Source organism: Plodia interpunctella, chromosome 16 (assembly GCF_027563975.2).
Source record: "Plodia interpunctella isolate USDA-ARS_2022_Savannah chromosome 16, ilPloInte3.2, whole genome shotgun sequence".
NCBI lineage: Eukaryota > Metazoa > Arthropoda > Insecta > Lepidoptera > Pyralidae > Plodia > Plodia interpunctella.
In genome coordinates, this window is record NC_071309.1 from 8,582,296 (window position 1) to 8,600,283 (window position 17,988).

The following is a 17,988-nucleotide window of genomic DNA, read 5'->3' on the forward strand; positions in this document are numbered from 1 at the left end:
ACAAGTTGATAATCGACCAGAGCGCAGGTTTCCTCACGATGTTTTCCTTAACCGGAAGCAAGTGGTCTATGAAAATGAGACACATGAGTCAGATTGCCATAAAACTCATGCGGCACGAGTAGGATTCCAAGCTGTAACCTGTAACCTGTCGGTTCTTTACAGGCGGGTTAACCCTAATGTATGATTTGTCCACAAATATTTTTTTAAATCTTCAGATGACGCGTCCCACTGCTGGGCAAAGGTCTCCCCCCTTAATTTTCCAATCGTATCGGTCCACGACATGACTATTCTTTCAAAAATTTGTAAATTGAAAAATATTTATTTACTATATTATATAAAAGTACATTGAAATCTGAAATAAGAGTTGTATTTGTTTCACATTAAATTTATAGTCCAAACTTAAATCGCCAATTTAATATTAAGTAATAAACCTATTTATTTCCATTATTAAAATCTCTTAATGAGGTAGAGTTCATTAAACCGCTTTAAAATGTAAAAAAAAGGTACATGTAGATGGAAGTATCTATAAACAACAAAAAGTGGTCGTGTTAAGTCGTCTTATTAAGCATTACAAGTAGCTTAAACGAGATATTTCCTTTGGAGGACATCGGGAATGTAATTGATTCTCTATTCTGTATATAAACAGTATGATAAGTTTAATTGAATGTTATATTGTAATGAGAACCAGTGGATTAAGACCGTCCGCCTGTGATCGAAACGTCCCAGGTTCGAATCGTACTAGTGACACATGAGATTGTATACCAATCTGTCTCATGTATGACACTTGTTTACGGTGAAGGAAATCATCGTGTAGAAATCATCACACTGGTTGACAGTTTATATTAACTATGTATGTACCTATGCCACAAAATGTTGGTAGGTGCTCGTAAAAGTCATGTCAGACGCCTTTAGGTGACTTCTGACACCAGTGTTAGTAATAGTAATTTTATCTATGGTTAGTAATAACACACTAAACTATGAGAAATATGAAAACGATTGAATTATGATAACTAATAGAGATAGAATGTCTTTGCCAATTTACAATTAAAAAAAATATATTTTATATGCTATAAATACTTTCGACAATATACTTAAATAATACTGGCTGTATTAATTTAGAAGCTACTAAGCATGCTACTAAGCATGAACAGATGGTAGAATAATACCGTGATAGAACTAATCAAATATGAATGTGTTACTTCTTAAGTTAGCAGATATAATATAATATTATATTTACATAAAAGTATCGACATAATAAAAATATTCATAAAACATTTTTTATTTTTTACTATTTGATATTCGGTTTGCGGAAAACAAAATGTAGTTTTAATGTAAGTTATATATTTTATTGTGCAACCAAACGAGCAGTTATTTGTATAGTAACCGACTTCAACAAAATGTGGAGGTTTCCACTTCGTCTCGAGAAATTTATATGCCACTTATACTTGAAATGCCAACCAGATTTTATTAAAAGTAATTCATAATGGAATTAACTAAAATCCCTTAACATACTGTTCTGGAACAAAACTTACTTATTAGTAATACTTCTAATGAAGCACCTTTATCCAAAAGATATTCTTCACTTCCTAAACCCGTTAAATCCCAATAAAAAAAAGTCAAAACCCTTCAAAAATTGGTAACGCGCATAACAAAATTCCAAGAAACAATCGCCTATGGACGGAACCCTGACTAGTATTAAAAAAGCCTGCTCTATAAAAGTAATTAACTTCGGCCAACATAATTGATGGAGCCCACAGATTACTAACACAACCTACTAGACAACTCAACAATCAATTTCAAACCTTAATGCTGCAGAAATAGAATGGCAATTCGACTGCAGATTAAAAGTGAGGTTATAATAAAAGTACGAAGAGGCGTAGGGTCGAAATAGTATAGTTTTTTGTGTTTTTTCTACACTAGTTATAATATAGATGGTATTATTATAAGATCGTCAAGGTAAAGGCAGTGGTCTGACGGATGGCCGTCTAGTAATTTCGGGAGGGCTTCGGGCGTAATGACCCTAACTTTAAGATGATTATATGAACATTTGTTATTTTTGTAGTGGTTCAGAGGAAATTATTTGAAATTGCTGTGTCTTGGTTAAGATTTCTATATGTACGTACATGTACATAGTCTAGTAAGTAACGCATGAGAAAGGATTTTTTTTTGTATTATCCCCATTTGGTATCTTTGATAGATCTATGTGTGACAGAGATAGGATAAGATTTGATACGGCTGGTATAGACAGCCACGTAAACCGACAAATTACGTTTACGTAGGGAATAATCGCATGTGTATGCCGCTTCTTGGGTGTAAACCCAAATAGTTCTGGCTTGATATCCTCAAGGATGATACGTGCAGTCTGGTAGTCTCGTCTGACACCTAAGATGCCGAAGATCTGAAGAAACGTTCATATGAGAAAGAGATAAGGCGAGTGTTGACAGATTTTCGTCACATCTCGTCAATCATATAGGTAACGTATATATGACATACTAACCGTGCCCCGGGGCTTCACCCCGTGGGAATTTCGGGATATATTATATTCTATCATTGTTCCAAATTACATAAAAATCCGTCCAGTAGATTTTGCGTGAAAGAGTAACAAACATGCACACAAACATTCTCATAAACTTTGGCATTTGTAATATTAGTAGGATAACGAACGACACTCAAAGATGTTCTGTTTCCTAAATATGTTTTTTCCAAGACAGATAACAAAAATCTAGAACTGGAAGAAATTTCTATAGAAATAAATAGTATCTTTGTAATTTATATTTACACTGTTTTCCATGTATAAATAAATAGAACAGTGTTTGATTTATAACATTCACTGCGGCATCAGAGAAGTAAGAATGAAGATACTCCAAGACTCTAACACACGTTTTTGTAAATAATTAACTCAAAATCATCGAAACGGACATTACTTGGAAAAAATGGCGGTTAATAGAAAAGCTTTTCGATACATTAGTCAAGCTCCATAGAGGCGTTTTGTGAATGTGCGGCTTTTTTTATGTTCTTACGACCGTCCTACGCTCTGGAATGTGTATTCTTCACAGGTAAGCAGAATAGCCTGTGATATCCCGGGTTCGAATCCTGCTTGTCGATTGCGAAGTTTTATATTTAAAAATATACGCTGCCCTTATATATTATAAAACAAAGTCCTCCGCCGCGCCTGTCTGTCTGTTCGTAATAAACTCAAAAACTTCTGTACGAATTTCTATGTGACTTTTGCCAATAAATAGTGTGATTCCTGAAGGTTTACATATATAATTTGTTATAATTTTACCCGAGCGAAGCCGGGTGGGCAGCTGATGTATAATAAATTTCATCGAAATACGAAAGCACAGTAGCGAGTGGACTCTATTCATGTACGTCTTATCCCAGTAGCCGGGAGAGTAAATATTTAAAAGTATTTTTTTTAATTCCGTTTTTGACATAAACTTCTATTTTTGTTAGATCTTATTGAATTCAATGCTTGACAAAACAATCAAATACGTGCAGTAAACCGTTTAGGAATTCTCTCGTCGGTAGTCGTTCCTGGGTATATCATAATGCTTGTCAAAATAATGCATTGTCATCTAAACTATTGTCCAAATGTGTGTACAAAATTGCAACTTAATCTGTTGAAGATATCTGCTTCAAAATTGAGTTAGAAGATTCAAAGAGAACATACATAAACAAATCGGTTCGGAGACTAGGACCGCGGTCCCAGTCAGACAGTAGACTTAACCCTCAGTAGCGATAATATACAATTTTGTAAATACCTATTTCTTTAAAATCTAGATTTTAGTTAGTTCTACTTTTTATTTTCTCCTCTAGTTTTTCTTTCAATTATGGCGATGAGGGCAGCCTTACTGTGCCAAGTCTAGACAGCTTTCTGTATGTGGCCTCGTGCTACAGTAATTTCTACTATTATGTGCTATGTAACTGGATTTGCAAATATTGGAAGTGTAGAGGAGGCATATAAAATTTTATTAATATTATCATTTTACTAATTTAATTTTTAATAATATCATGATTTTACTGATTTAATTTTTACTAATATTAAGATTTTACTCATTTAAATTTTACTAATATTATAATTTCACTAATTCAAAAATTAGTAACATTATGATTTAAATAATTTAAATTTTACTAATATATACGATTTTACTCATTTAATTTTTACTAATATTTCAATTTTACTAATATTATAATTTAACTTATTTCACTAATATATAAAAACATAAATAATATATACGACACCTTAGTAATGTAATGACTTGTTTAAATGGGTTCTTATTTTCATTTAAGCACTTTGCACATGTTATATTTTTTAATTTCATTTAAACAACTGAGCAAGCAAACAAGCATGATACTCCAAACTCCTTTCTATCAGTGTGTAAAAACAAATTGTCTTCGTTGTCACCTCCACTCTTCATAGCCTACGGAACAGTTATTAAGTTTCACTTTAGGATTCCGCAGAGGAAATTCTGTTTGAAGTTTTGCCGGTCGCATTGTTGTCTTCGAGTTTCCACCGGGAAATGGGTGATTCGTGTGATTCATCGGAATTCATTAAGCTGTGTGTGGTCTGAGGCAAGACTAGTTTTCACGCTTACTTCTGTGCATTTTGAAGCCCGCTGACTTCGCTCGGGAAAATCTTAATAAACTACATAACTAAACCTCGGTTTTGTCCTTTCTTCTTCATAGTCGTATTCCTCATGGCCGAAGGTCGTGGTCATTACGTGGAACAACAACTTTCTTGACATTATTAATGGAGTGGTTTGCCCATTATCTTCTCCATTTCACACACAAGTTCAATAATAATCACTTCACACCGCAAGTGTTGGTCTACTACACATGAGTCAGATTGGTATATAAACTCATGTGTCACGAGTAGGATTCGAACCTGAGACCTTTCGATCCACAGGTCTTAACCATTACACCACCACCGCTTCACTTCGCTTTGTTCTTTGCATGGTTTTAAATATCTAAACATACATAGTGAAATACAGAGGAAAGTAACTTTGTTTTATATGAAACTTCTATTCTAATGGAATATCGTACTACTCTATAGTTATATATAATATGACTATTTGATATCGAGAAGGTGAATATATTTTTCTGTTAATTTTAAAATCTCATATCATTAGAGATAGGACAGCTTTTCCCACAGGAGCGAAGCACCGCACCAAGTTATATACAGTATCAAATGATGAGAACCTAACACGTCACATTTTTTTATTAAATAAATATTCCCCTCAGTATACCGCACATGGTGCTACTTATAACCTAATAAACCAAAGCCCGATATGGGCTTTAATACCCAATATTCAATTACAATCAATCGAGGCGACTTTCTTTCAAGTTTGCTTCCTTTTGCAGTAAAAACCCAATTGACGACCTGATACTAGACTTTATAATAAGTAGGGAAATTGCGCTGTTAAATAAGGCAGTTTATTCATTAGGTTACAGAGCTATGGCTGCATCTACGAATAAGATTTGTTTGTGGGACTGCTTGGAAATCCAACGGTTATAGTTTAGGTTATAGTCGCGTTTGTTGACCTATTAAATTTAAACCGTCATATTTATATGTAAAAAATACTTTAAGCTATTAGATCATACTTTAGGTTTATGATTATTCGACAACCTCGGTGGTGCAGTGGTAAAGTGCTTGCCTCTGAACCGAGAGGTCCCGGGTTCGATCCCCGGTCGGGTCATGATGGAAAATGATCTTTTTCTGATTGGACCGGGTCTTGGATGTTTATCTGTGTATAGTATCGTTGAGTTAGTATCACATAACACAAGTCTCGAACTTACTTTGGGGCTAGCTCGATCTGTGTGATTTGTCCTAATATTTATTTATTTATTATTTTATTTATGTTTTGTTTCGTTCTGTCAATATCAAATATAGTAATGTACGATAGTGACAAAAACAGTTTTAATATTTTTATGAGAGATTAAGAATATAAAATGTCTTACACGAATTTCTCTCTGTTCATGATTTAATTTGACAATTGGTCGGTTAAGTAATACTGAAAGTAAATTATATAGTTGTTAATAGTCAATATTACGTCTTAAATTTAAAATTTATCCGTATTATGGTATATTCAACAGCCTAACAAAACAAAACATAACATAACATAACATAACAAAACAATAAAACTTAAGCAACTTTTTACATCTCGAATTATTTGGCTTCTTTCTACAAATAACCAAAAGTAACGTAAGATATTTTAGCTTTAACTTGTGTGTGATTTACATTACTCATTATAAATCATCTTTGAATTATAAAACTTCTTTTTATACTTCGTTGCACCAAATCACAAAAAAAATTATATACAAATGGTTGACCTAACGCGCCGGCATTTAGATAATGTTAATCAATTAATTATTTGACAGATTTGTTGAATCGTCTCACAGTCTACAAATAGCCTTATAACTTCGGAATATCGCATGCAGCTAAATGATACTTGTTGACCCAGTCCCGCGATACACACGGCCGTTTAGATCTTAAAACTAATTGTTGGGCTGTCAACGAGCATGGAAAGTTGAGTGATGAGTGTCACTAAGGAGTTAATTGTACCTTCAAGATTTCAATGATATACAAGCTTCGAGAATCGAAGGGTCGTTAGTTATCTCCAGCTTGGCCGAACTATCGATAGTTGGAATCGAAAAAGGCTATTTATACTATAGATAATTATTTTGATAGAAAAATAGTATCGAACCGTTTGACGGGTAGATTATCGATAGTTTTACACATAAGTAATATTGCAATGCAATACTATCGATAGTTTAATCATGATTACAATAAACACATCAATCCTAAATAATAATTATTATGCTGTTATTATGCTCACTATTCTTCGTTGACGAAGTCGCGGGTATACAATGTTTATTAATCTTTCAGCTTAAGAGGCTTGTCAAACGCGATCACAATTTTCAGATTTGATAAATTTAATAGTTTAAATTTACAAACCAAATTCCAATGAAACGATTGGAAACCTGGAATCTGACATACCTGTGAACAAAATAAACCATAATAAATAAATTATTAAGATGTGGGCAACCGAATTTACTAATATATGGTCCAAATGACAAGACATCCATTTTGTTTCCCGCGTGACTAGTCACGCGTCAGACAATAGATTATTTGTTAGACAAATTAAAATAAACCCCGACTTTCAATATTCATTACACTACAACTTTTGAACGGCTGAACATAAAAATTTGCTATCAAACCAAAAATACCGTATTCAAATCGGTTCACCCTTTGGTGAGCTACGGTGCCACGTACACAAACAGACACACTTAGCGTCGGGGGTTAATAAAATGGAACTCTAGGAGGAGTAAGTTAAGAAACCTCTTAACCTCCTCGTTGCTTAGTAACTAATCCAAATCTATACCCGCAGAGATATATTTAGATGTGTTTGTATACTTTTTAGCCATATACTTCATATACTTTGTTATATACTATTTTTTTTAAATGAAAGAAACAATAATAGTAAACCCTTCAGGCACGTAAGGGACCAACGTGTTCAAATGAGTTTCTTCCAGCATTTCTTCTCAGCATTGGTCGTACCGAAATGTCAGTAATTTGTACTTTTTTAATAAATTACAAGATACAATTTCACATGAAAAAGTGCCTGTGAAAGTTTAATTTCTGAATAAATGTTATAATTATATGATTTTTATGTGTACAAGAGTAGTAAACACAGATTATAAATAACATGATAGTAACGAACACAAATTCATAGTCATAAAATGTAATTATAGCATGTTCGTTTATTCATGCCATGCAAGTTTTACTTTGTCTCATATTTTCTCTTGGAAATAGAGCATCTAGGCGTGAGACATTAAATGCATATATTTGTTTCTTTGCAATCACTGTATTACCGAATATATTTCGATAAAAATTATTACTATAAAGATAAATCGACGGACTTATCCCATACAGGGACATATCTCTTATCGTCAACGTACGATAGGATGACAGGGCATGTATACAGTAGCAGGCTATTTAGAATTAATAAAGTGCCGTGCCCCCAGACAAATATAAATATGAATAAACATTTTTTAAATAATATATTAGCTTTTACCACGTGAGATTATTTGAACAGAACAGACATGATTTCACACAAACTTTCACCCCCTATAATAGTCATTTGGGGGTCGATTCTCGAAAAAAAATAGCCTATGTTTGAACGGGGTTCTTGAATTACATGCATACTAAATTTCATCAAAATCTATCTTAGCTGTGAAAGCGGAATTTAGTATTTACATATTTGTAATCTGTGGTTATGTGACTTAACATTTGATCTGAGTCGCACGGTGTAAACGCCCGAGTCCACACTTTAACCTCCGATATTATGTATAATTTGCCATCCATTGTATCGGATATAAGGAGTCATGATTAATGATCACATTTCTTTTCTAAGGCTTGCCCAAAACTGAGCTATTATTTTACACTTAGCTAGCATGTGATTCATTCTTAGTTAGTGTTGAAATATCGAAGTACAGAAGTGTCACTATTTACCACCGATGAGCCTTTCACGAAATTTCAACAATGTTTCGAAATGGCTTGGTTATAATATTCTCGGAAACTCTCGTAATAAATTTCATCGGAATATAACCGATGAAAATTTCTTCAAAAGAATCAAACACATACTAAACATTTTCGAGAGATTCACACAAAACATTTTCGAGAACAGAGAATTTCTCGGCGGCATATCACTAACTGCTATTTAAAAATAACTGAAACAACAGCTACTTATCAAAATCTAGATAGTCCTAATAATTATTATAAATGCGAAATTTTTGTTAATCCTTGATGCAAAATTTACTGGACGGATTGTTATGAAATTTGGTACACGGGTAAAATATAAGCTGAAATAACAAATAGGCTACTGTTTATCAGGAAATTCCCATAGGAGCAAAGCCCCAGGACACACCTAGTGGTTTTACATATAGCAATTTATTACCTTAATTAATTAGACGTTAATTTTAAGATCCAGTTCGCCTCAAAAGAAACATCTGAAGTCACGTGAGAAATTCTAGAGTTATCCTTCTGCACTGTTCATATTTCCCAAAAGCTTGATTCGACTCTAAATTCCTTTGAATTAAATAGCTATACGTACGTTAACATGGATAAGTTTAATTTGTAAGTGTCAAGGTTTCGAAGAAAGATATTTCTTGAAGCTACAAAGCTTCTATCTCGTTCCTTTAATCGTGATTTTTTTAAAGTCAATTTTTTTATACTATGAAAGTAATTAGTAGCTCAATAATATTTCGTTCCACAAGTGTACGGTATATATATTGTTCATTAGACAAGATATATTGTACTATTATTGTAATGTTATTGTACTGTTATTGCACTGTTATTGTAATATTCTTGTACAATAATAGTACAATATACCTTGTCTGCTGGCAAGGGTAAGGGTAGGGGGTTGTCTGTGCTTAAGATGAAAGCCCACAGCATCCCATCGTATTCCTATCAATAGCTACATAAATTGAAGTGGGACGGCTCAAAGCAAGTCTGTGGGAAGCATCGCCATAATTGAACTCGTTCGTTTTAAACAGTTTACGGCTTTTCTCCATATTTACTGATATATTTATAACGTATAGTGTCTGAATCACCCCAGCGTTTTCCAGGTTGCATTCACGGCTATGAAGCATAAAGTCAACCAATAAATTATAGCTATGGTTTTGCGATCTGCACCTGTCTTATGTCAATCTATCGGATTTAACAATTTAAGACTATCAAGTTTCATCCATACTTATATTATAAATACGAAAGTCTGTCTGTCCGTTCCGCTTTCACGGATAAGCCGCTGGACCAATTGTGATGAAATTTGGTATATAAATTCACGCGGGCGAAGCCGCGGGCAAGAGCTAGTTGTTAATAACTTAAAACATACCTTTTATACGTACGTACGGACGTTTCGGGCCATGTTACAACGATCCGTGGTCACTAAGCGACTGACTCAGTTCGTTACTATTCCAACTATCAGAAATTAGTTTTTGACTTTTTAGAAATTGTTAATATACTGGTTAATTACTGATCACTACGAAAGAGATTGCTACGAATCAATGAGATGGCCGGTATCCCATCTTCCGCAAACCCATAAAGAATAACTATCAGTTATCGAGTGCCGGATAGGACACAAAAACACGTTAGTTTCAACGCTGTTATTAAAACCTACCTGTTCGCACTATCTGATGCAATCATTAAAATAGGGTGCAACGACGGAGCCCGCCTTGTTAGGCTAGAAATTTATCTCTCTCATCCCCGCATGTCTGTTGCTTTCAGGGCTATGACGCCACAAAGCCCGAAGTCAACATAAAAAATTACCTTAAAATGTTTAAGCTCAATTCTGTATTTTGTTCATCATCATATTTGATATGTAATTTTTTATTAACATTTAATCATGATATAACGGATTTCAGTGTACTTTATCGCCATGTGTATATTACTATAATAATAATAATGGTTAGTATGTTGGGACCAACACATTTAAATGAGTTTCTTTCGACATTTCTTCTCAGCAGCGGCCGTTTCAAATTGTATAAAGACAGTGTCGGCTCGGCTCTTGCATGAAAATATTTAGCCTCCTAAACAGCGTTTGCAGTTTTTATAATTAATTTAATTTGATCCATAATAATATTATAAAGAGAAAAGATTTGTATTTTTATTTATTATGAATAAACTCAAAAACTAAGCCTTAAGATTTTGATGAAATTTGATGCAGAGATAGATGAAGATGCAGAATATGGCATGAAATAGCGCCTAAGAAGTTCGGACTTAGATTTTAAGTTTAGGCTCTTGAAGTTTATGTTTAGTTACGACCTTTTTTTTGTTAATTTTTCTAATACCTTTGTTGTATTTTTCTTTTAAATTGTTTTTTGATAGTTGTATCAGACAAGCTTCTTAGCATTTAACATGCGAGAATATATAATTAGTCAATGTTTCTATTTAGTTTCTTGTTCTTGTTATTTAAGACTGTATATTCTCCGAATAAAATATAATATAATAAATAAATTAGTTATTTTGGGGTAGTGTGTTTTAAAGGCATGGTTACACTGTACAGTTTAGACCGTGTGGACTCGCCCTTATTCTCAGCTTTACCTGGCATGAAAAGGAGCATGTTTACTGGGCTTATCTTAATGCCACTGCTGGGCCAACACGCCCACGGCTACCGGGCCCTATAGTAACAATCACTTCGATAATTTTTGAAACAATATTTATTGCTGTTAAAAAATATGGAAGTGGCGCGCAGAAAGGAAGACCTATGTCCAGTGGAGAAACGGTGGTGGTGTAATGGTTAAGACCAGCCTGTTGATCGACAGGTCCCAGGTTCGAATCCTACTCGTACCACATGAGTTTGTGTCTGACTCATGTATAGTAGATTCATCATGTATAATATAATAGACTCATTCATAGATGATGAATATGGATGTTCATGTATTCGCATGGGAGCTAAATATGATAAAAGTAGATCTTTTATCCGTGTACCAAACATTAATATACGTCCAGTTTAAGAATTACTATATAATTTAAAATATTACATGAAATAGTGCCTGTGATAGTCAAATTTCTGAATAATTAGGTAATGATTTCATTTTAATATATTCTCACACAAGTCCGAATTCATTAGTAGGATAAGTTGTAAGGTATCCCGAAATTCTCAAAACTAAAATTTAAATAATCGATGCTTTTGTCAAAATTTAAGGAGAACCAACGACACCAAATCAGAAATAATATAAAATTGCGCGGAAAACAATCAAAAATAAGAATGTCATAACAAAAAATATTATAAAGTCTTCCATTTTTACATTGAATCTATGCGTATGAATGTATACCTATGCGTTATGAATAATAATAAAAAAAGAAAATATCTCACAAAGAAATACCGAAATAATAAAATATCAAAATTATTTTGCAATACTTTCTTGCTACTTGGCAGGTGTCAACTTGTACTGCCGCGTAAAAATGTAAATCTCTTTATACATCTTTCTGATTCTTTTGCAGTATATGAACTATATTTTGCAGTGTATGAATCAGATAAGAATTTATGACATAACAGCTGTGCCCCGGGGTTTTGCTCCTGTGGGAATTTCGGGATAAAAGTACCTTTTGTGTTAGTCCAGATTATATTCAACCCGCATTTTGCATGAAAGAGTAACAAACAAACACACATACATTAAAACCAACGCATTTATAATATTAGTAGGATACTTAAGTACTACTTTAATAATTTCAGTGTTTGTAAATTAACATAGTCATTATACAGAATTGAGCTAAAATAAATAAATAAATATATTAGGACAAATCACACAGATTGAGCTAACCCCAAAGTAAGTTCGAGACTTGTGTTATGGGATACTAACTCAACGATACTATGTTTTATAACAAATACATATATAGATAAACATCCAAGACCCGGGCCAATCAGAAAAAGATCATTTTCCATCATGACCCGACCGGGGATCGAACCTGGGACCTCTCGGTTCAGTGGCTAGAACCTTACCACTGCGTCACCGAGGTCGTCATTCGTCACAAACAGAGTAAGATTGTCGGTTGACACTTGTCCTTTAGCATATTTGCAAAAATTGCAATGTGGATTTATCGCGTTAATCTTATGTTATTTCCAATCCATACAACTCCACATTTTATACTTGTAAATTTCAACATATACATAGCATTTGTACAAATATGTTTGTTCCGGCCTATACTCAAATAATTGTCACCCTAACCGCCCAAACAGCTGGTTAATATTTGTACTACCAAATTAGCACTAATCCTGTACAATCGAAAATAACACCTGATACATTAAGATAACGTTTAAAATAGCAAATCACATATTGTCATAGTTTTAACGCTGCATAATGGAATTATGATGTCAATAGCTTTGAAAAGCTCTAGATCGAGATAGCTTTTGTTATCTGAGCTTTCAAACTCTAAACTATGGTTAAGAGAAGTTTGGTTTGGTGTTGCAACGTACGCATTACCATATTTATCTATGACGAGATCGAAACTATAGGCGTCTGTTATATATTAAATATCTATAAGATTAGACAAAATGTCGTCAATTTCAATGTCTATATAAATAAATATATAGGGACAAATCACACAAAAGTTAGCCCCAAAGTATGTTCGAAACTTGTTTTATGGGATATTAACCTAACGATACTATATTCTTAACATATACATATATAGCTAAACATCTATATATCCATAAATCCGTAAAAGAATATTACTTAAGTAATAAATTTATAATGTAGTGACATTACATATTTATTACTTAAATAATATTCTTCTATTCCTCAAATAATACCTATTAATTAAATTATATCTTTTTTCTTTTTTATTTTAATTTTTATCGAATTTAATATAATAAATTACTATATTTTACAATTAAATCTTCTCTAAATTTCTCAAATAAAAAATGTATTTAAAAAAAACTTTGAAAACGATAACAAATTTATTATATACAATGTCACTAGATGTTGCCCGGGGCTTCGCTCCCGTGGGAATTTTAACATAAAATATAGCCTATAGCAATCTTGGATAACGTACCTTTGAAATGGTAATAATTTCATTATAGCGCAAACTACATTTCAAGCAAATTTCAAATCTACCACTCTTAGCGGCTGAAGATTAGATCCAAACCGCATAATATCTAGCTCGTTAAACTTCTTCTTAATTCCTTTTTTCTCTCTTCAATCAGGCGCCCACATGCAGAGTCGTTAATTAAAATAAATTACGGCTACACCACACTTGGTGCAGCGTAGATGTGATTGGATCGTGGCTATTGCACTGCGGTCATAGTGCACGAGAGACAGCGAGTAGTAGACAGGGATACAGTTGTTAACCCCCGGCCCAAAAATAGGGGTGTTATATATATAACATAACACTTATATAAGTGCGTCTGTCTGTGTACATGGCACCGTGGCTCATTAACGGGTGATTTGAAAGCGTTTTTTTTTTTTTTATTTGATAGCTAATTTTTATGCGGTGGTTCAATCTCAGTGGTTCAATCTGTTATCATACATATCTAAGATATTTTTGATCAAAATCGGTTCAGCCATTCAAAGTTGTGGTTTATTAATTTGTCTAACAAATAAACTTGTTTTAAACTATCTAAAAAATGACTCGGGAATACGATTGCATGGTGCCGTTACATCTGGTAAATGAATATGTCAAGAGGAAACCGGCATGTGCATATATTTCGTCGTTTTGCGAATTTATGTGGCTTTCTCCAGGGTGAATAACTCTTCAGGTATTTTTATGTTGGCACACGAAGTAATGACGCCCAATATAGTATATATTTTTTTTAATCCCTCTCTAATAATTTTGACTCCTTACCAAAAATTGTTCGGCCACGCGAACGAAGTCACGGGCATCAGCTAGTCTATACTATTATTATAAAGAGGTAAGCGTTGGTGATTTTGTATGTTTGAGGCGGGTAATCTCCGAAACTACAGAATCGATTTCTAAAATTCTTTCACTATGTAAGGTGCAATATCCAAGATTGCTATAGGCTATATTTTATCTCAAGATTCCCACGGGAGCGAAGCCCCGGGCAACATCTACTCTTATATAAGGGCTATCAACAAAATGACTGTAGCATAGACTATACCTATTAATCAGTCAGCTATTTATGAAACCGCGTTTTTCAGCAAAATAAGTATTTACGTTTTTCTTAACACTTTTCCGCGTTCGCTTGTCAAACAGATCGGCTTTTTCATTAGAAATACTAGACCAGATTTACCACATCTCCTATGAATTTACTATGGTTTCCGTAAATGAGAATAGTAAGGTTCATGCTCCAGCAATAGTAGTATATTTAGTGCCGTGTTAATTTTTACAACAATTAAAATTGTCTACATTGTTTATGACGATAGTAAATACATTCCACTATAAAGAGTGACGACTACAGTTGACACCGTAGAAGATACTCAACGTTCCTTGAGTATAAAAAGCCAAATCTTCAAATATTTAAAGTTTATTTTTGGCGTAGTCGTTATGTATTTATTTATCTAAAATGCTAAAGGCATTCTTAACCGGTCAAGCTTTAGGACAAAAAGAAAATAATAGTGATGTTATATATTATAGTGATGAAAGTGACAATAATAGTGATGTTATATATTATAGTGATGAAAGTGACAATAATAGTGATGTTATATATTATAGTGATGAAAGTGACAATAATAGTGATGTTATATATTATAGTGATGAAAGTGACAATAATAGTGATGTTATATATTATAGTGATGAAAGTGACAATAATAGTGATGTTATATTTTATAGTGATGAAAATGACAATAATAGTGATGTTATATATTATAGTGATGAAAGTGATAATAATAGTGATGTTATTATATATTATAGTGATGAAAGTGACAATAATAGTGATGTTATATATTATAGTGATGAAAGTGACAATAATAGTGATGTTAAATATTATAGGGATAAAAGTGAAAATAATAGTGACGTTATATATTATGTGTGCAAAGAGTAACCAATAAAAACGGAATTCTTTGTTGACCGTCAATGGTTAGTTTAGCCAAAAATGTAGGTGCTGGCGAACCTATCGCTGTAATATACATTACAGACACAGAAGACACATCTAAAACTATACATTTTCTATGATCAAGAATATAAAAGGAATTTCAAATAAAATGAAAGGACATCAATACGTACGAAGCATAAATGCAAAGTTATGAATATATATTAGGACAAATCACACAGATTGAGCTAGCCCCAAAGTAAGTTCGAGACTTGTGTTATGGGATACTAACTCAACGATACTATATTTTATAACAAATACATATATAGATAAACATCCAAGACCCGGGCCAATCAGAAAAAGATCATTTTCTATACCCGACCGGGGATAGAACCCGGGACCTCTCAGTTCAATGGCAAGAACTTTACCACTGCGCCACCGAGGTCGTCGTCTGAGATATTAAACACGAGTAAATCCCTAAACAATATGAATACGGGTTCAGATGTAGATTGTGTAATATTTAAAAATAAATTATGTCAACTAACTCAGGGATCCGAGTAGGAATTCACTATTTAAATGTTGGAATCCTAAAGCAAAATTTATGAAAACCTGCCAAAGAAACTAACTAAAGTAGACATGAAATATTTAGTCATCAAATGTCAAAAATTCAACGGGTTTAGTTGTAAATATTAAAGAGGACCCAGGGCTCTGACGCTCCATGGCGGCGAAAGTAACCGGGAAAACGGAGTCGCAATACTCCTCAGAGATGGACAAAGCTGAACCAATGCTAAAAACCGGAAGTTTGTCATCCACTATAGAACAAAATCGGACATTCGCAAAACAATAGAAAAGGCGAGCAAACAAAACAGCCGACAGACAGACAAAAAGACAAACAAAGTATTTACGATTTCACGGTATCTCGCGGCTGTCATCGCGGGCAGCGTCAGGAGGCGGGGATAGGCTTCGTGTACATTGAACTGTGTGTGTAGTGCGAGTTTTCATTTAGATCATCATCATCATGGGGTGCCATCTTGGATTTGAAGTTTGGAGGTCAGCATACGGAAACCCTCGCGGCTTTGGGCCGCTATTTTCAGTTGGATGTATCTAAGTTCGGTCCAATCTTTTATGTCATCAAACCACTTTCGTCGAGGGCGGCCAGGAGGTCTTTTGCCAGGGATTTTACTTTCAAGAATCAGTCTTAGAAACTCAAACTGGAGTCCCCTTTGTATGTGGTCAAAGAAACCAACTTTCCTCTTCCGAATAGTGGTCATCAGTTCGCGTTGACACTTAGCTCGTTGCAATACTTTGATATTGGATGTAAAACTGGTCCACGGAATCTGGAACGTTCTGCGCAGCAACCACATCTCGAACGCTTGTAGTCGGTCACAGATATCTTTTCTAAGGACCCATTTAATTTGGATAACACAAAGAAATTACTAAGACAAAGAATTAAATATATCAATAGAAAACTGAACGAGCCAATGTTGCTAAATCAAATTGTGAGACCGATATATTAAATTGATGCAACTACTTAGATTTTTTACACGAACTTTTTTAACGACGCTTTTTGTGTCACAGCCGAAAAAGAAACCGACGCAATTGATATTATTTTCTTCCTAACCTATCTATTCAATCCTAACTAATATTATAAATGCGAAAGCAAGTTTTTTGTTACCCCTTCCCGCTTTATCTACTTAACAAACCATCCTGAAATTTCGCATATTTGTAGTTTGAAGTACCAAGGAGGATATCTAGGGTACCTATCATCCCCAAAAAATAAATGTTTCCTCGGGAAATTCACGCGGGCGAAGCCGCGAGCAAATGCTAGTTACTCATATTTCTTTAATCTGCAACTCAAGAACTATTCAGATCAATAATTTATACAGAAAAAAATCCGTCCATAATCCGTGAAAAGTCATGTAATTGTGTTTATGTAGACGCAGCCTTACGTACACTGGTTTGTGCCCGCGGCGTCGCTCGACACGTAATCATTATTGTGCGTGCATCGCCCTCGATGTGTATTGTATTAGAATGCTTTTAGAATGTATTAACAATATTATTGAAAATGCATTTGTCGTTAGAGCTTAAGGTTTAAATGTCGCTGAAGTAATTTTCCAAGGATATCTTCACAATGGATTATAGTTTTATAGGGGAACAATCTATACCTACTATAATAGATAGATATATATTTATTTGATGCTACGAACACACACATACAAAGAAATCATATAGCTCCAGTGGAAATTTCGGAATAAATTTATATAAATATATTAGGACAAATCACACAGATTGAGCTAGCCCCAAAGTAAGTTCGAGACTTGTGTTATGTGATAGTGACTTAACATTTTATAACAAAAAAGTAGTCTACGTGCTATTCAGGTTATATTAACCTTTGTTCAAATTTCATCGAAAACTAATTAACAAACATCCAAACGTTCACTTTTATAATCCCTTTCTCTCCTCTCTCAACTGAGCGTTTTCCCTGTTTCTTCCCCAGCTA

At 33.8% G+C, this 17,988-nt stretch overlaps 1 protein-coding gene and 1 long non-coding RNA gene across 3 annotated transcripts in view; both read right to left on the reverse strand.

Annotated features, from left to right (window-relative positions):
• The window catches only part of ds (dachsous), a 301,443-nt gene that overhangs the window by 236,808 nt on the left and 46,647 nt on the right, over nt 1–17,988 (reverse strand). The gene's annotated exons all lie outside the window — the stretch shown is intronic.
• Nucleotides 1–17,988, reverse strand: part of LOC128676708 (uncharacterized) — a 200,049-nt gene that overhangs the window by 177,552 nt on the left and 4,509 nt on the right. Inside the window, exon 2 of the long non-coding RNA XR_008405449.1 lies at nt 6,840–7,000. This is a non-coding gene — a long non-coding RNA (uncharacterized LOC128676708). The remainder of the gene's footprint in view (nt 1–6,839; nt 7,001–17,988) is intronic.